The sequence below is a fragment of the Bombyx mori genome, chromosome 12 (genome assembly GCF_030269925.1).
Source record: "Bombyx mori chromosome 12, ASM3026992v2".
NCBI classification, from domain to species: Eukaryota; Metazoa; Arthropoda; class Insecta; order Lepidoptera; family Bombycidae; genus Bombyx; species Bombyx mori.
The window spans coordinates 3,196,769-3,199,699 of NC_085118.1; positions in this window are offsets into that span (position 1 = coordinate 3,196,769).

A 2,931-nucleotide genomic window follows, 5' to 3' on the forward strand; every position below is an offset into this window, starting at 1 on the left:
TTCTGTTTACATACCATACAATTTTCATAGTTCAAATATGAATTTGGATTGATATGAATTTATTTCGATTATCAAAATAATTTGTATTAAACATTTATATTTCCTCAAAATTTCTATTTTTATAATAATGACTGTGACCACCCCATAAATCACAAAATTAAAAATATTAAAGATAACTTATTTTTAAATCATATATTAAAAATTATAAACAGATCGCGAATTAAAATATTATATTATGCCTATCATTCTTAAATAATTCAGTAATGAATTTTCGCATCGCCGCGCCGTATATAATTAATATGAATAATAGGGTATTGCCCACTGTGCTAAGAAAAACATAAATTATGTTTTTTTGATAGATCTACAAACAAGCAAGTGAGTAATGCTATGTTTCCATAAATAAAACGGCAAAAAAAAATTAAAGAAAGATATTATGCACAAGTTCAAATGCATATGTATTGTGCTAAAAGTAAAACTTGCTACTTTTGTGTAGCATCCAGCAACTTTGAAAAAAATAATCAGGTCACTATAATTAGTAGGTATTGATTTTGATTCCGAGTAAGTTGCACAGTTGTTAGATAATGTAGTTTCTTTTTGGAAGAATAACAATTTTCTAATCTTACACAAAAATGTAATGTTAAATATTTAAAAAAAACTTTATACCTATTTTCCTTTTAGGGAGTACAAAATATTGATGTGTACAAAGTGAATGTGATTTAATAAAAATAATATTTCAATTTAAATTATGTTTTATTAAAAATTATTCTTAACATACAGGTACAAAGGTTACATAACATTAATATTTATTCCTTTTCATATATATAAGCCCATATTTAGCACATTTGTGGAAAACCGAATTAAAAATAATAATGAGTTGCTAGCCATAGAAGACCAGCATAAAAGTCTTATTAAAATCTGTTCAGTAGTTTTTGAATGAAGAGTGAAAATACTTACAAAACTTCCTATTTATAAGTAAGGATTACTTATTTAATTAAAGAGTTTTGTAGGTGGCAAACTATCTAAAAACTTTCTATTTTCCACCAAGTTGACATCAATTATCCTTCCTGCATATATATTTATTGTATTGTTTTTTTTATAGTCTAACAAGGGGTGATATTACATTTGCAATTTCTGGGAGTTTGTTGAAAAATATATTGCTTGCTTGACTTACAGATAAATCAAAATCATCAGCCAATTGAGAGAATGTTCTATTTAATGTTATTCTCATCAGACATAATATAATATTTTGTTCAGAAACATTTGTATGTTTCTCAATCAAGCCTATTATGAAACATAATTCTTGTGGAAGACCAATATATAAACGTTGTTTATTTTTCACTTTAGATAAACTTGTTAACACATTCATTTTTTCAACTTTTTAGTCTTCTTGAGAGCTATAGTCTGAAGTGCACAAGTCTTTGATGGAGTGGAGATATAGAGAGATAACTCATAGTCAACAGTTGATCCTTCTGTTGCTGGTGCATTTGACTCATCACTGTCAAATTTGTCCTCAGGAACAACAGTTTTTTTTTGCTGGTTCTGATTGTTTACTTATACTTGCTTCAGATATATTAAGGGGTGATGTGGCAATACACACTTGCCTTGCCTTTGTGTTCCTGTGCTGGAGCTACTTGGATAGCTTTGTCATTACTACACCTATTTTCAAGTGGCTGGACATCTGGAAATATGAAATAATGTTAGCAATTTCCAACAAACGTATAGTTTGTAAATATATAGGATTATATGTGTACTGTCGTAGTAGTAGTAGTAGTATTTAACTTCCTAGTCATCATCATCAGCCCATATAATATATCCCCTTGCTGGACACTGGCCTTCACTACCATTGAGAGGGTTTTTAGGCCTTAGTCCACCACGCTGGCCTAGTGCTGGTTGGTGGATTACACACCTAAGAAAATCCTAAGAACATTTAGGTGTGCAGGTTTCATCACAATGTTTTCCTTCACTGTTAAAGTAAGTAAGTGATATTACACTGTGATAAATTTTCATTTTCATTTCATAAAACCGCGTAGAAAGTTTAGGCATTATAGTTGACGCATGCGCCATAGATTATACACTTATGGCATGCGCAGTACACATATTTTGTATACATTTATTCAACTAATACAATTAATTAAACAAAAAATGAGTAATTTCGAAAGAGAACAAACGTATTTTATATAAGAACAATCGAAAATGAATATTTACGAGTAATTAAGGACGAAAAAATATTAAAAATTGCAATCGAGGGGCTAACTTTTAGATATATTTTTAATATTTTTTTTAAAATAAATAAATGGGGAACAAACAATTATTAACAGTGAACAATCAAGAACAAATGATGAACAAACGAATTAATAGAAAATAAGTAGAAAACAGCAAAAAAAAATTTTTTTGTGGGGCTAACTTCATTCACCTACATTTAAGGATGGGTTTTGAATTTTGCATCCACATTTCATTAATTGTTAAACTGATGAGATACGGGGAATCAAGTTCATACAGCCAAAGGTTCGTATAAACGGCTGTACGGTGTAGGCTTAGTATAACATCACTCTATTTCGGTAAAAACACAGAAATGTAATAACATCAATAAAAAACTAAAGTATTTTGAAATTATTGCTTGTCGGGATTACATTATGTAGGTATGTATGGGCAAAATATAATACTATAATTATTTTACTCCAATTGCCCAAACACGGTTATGACTTTCGAACACCATCGCACTTCCCGCGACAGCAGATTTATCATATCATATGCTCAGCTGCATAAAAAGCTCATAAATACTTAGGTACCTAATTCTTTACTACGCTCTGTGTATGTAATGTCTCTTTGACGGATTTGAACATATGAGTTGCAACTGGATTCGTCTGTCGTGGGAGTGACTCAAGGTTAAATAATTTCAATAAGTTATCCACGAAATAAAGGAAGTACATA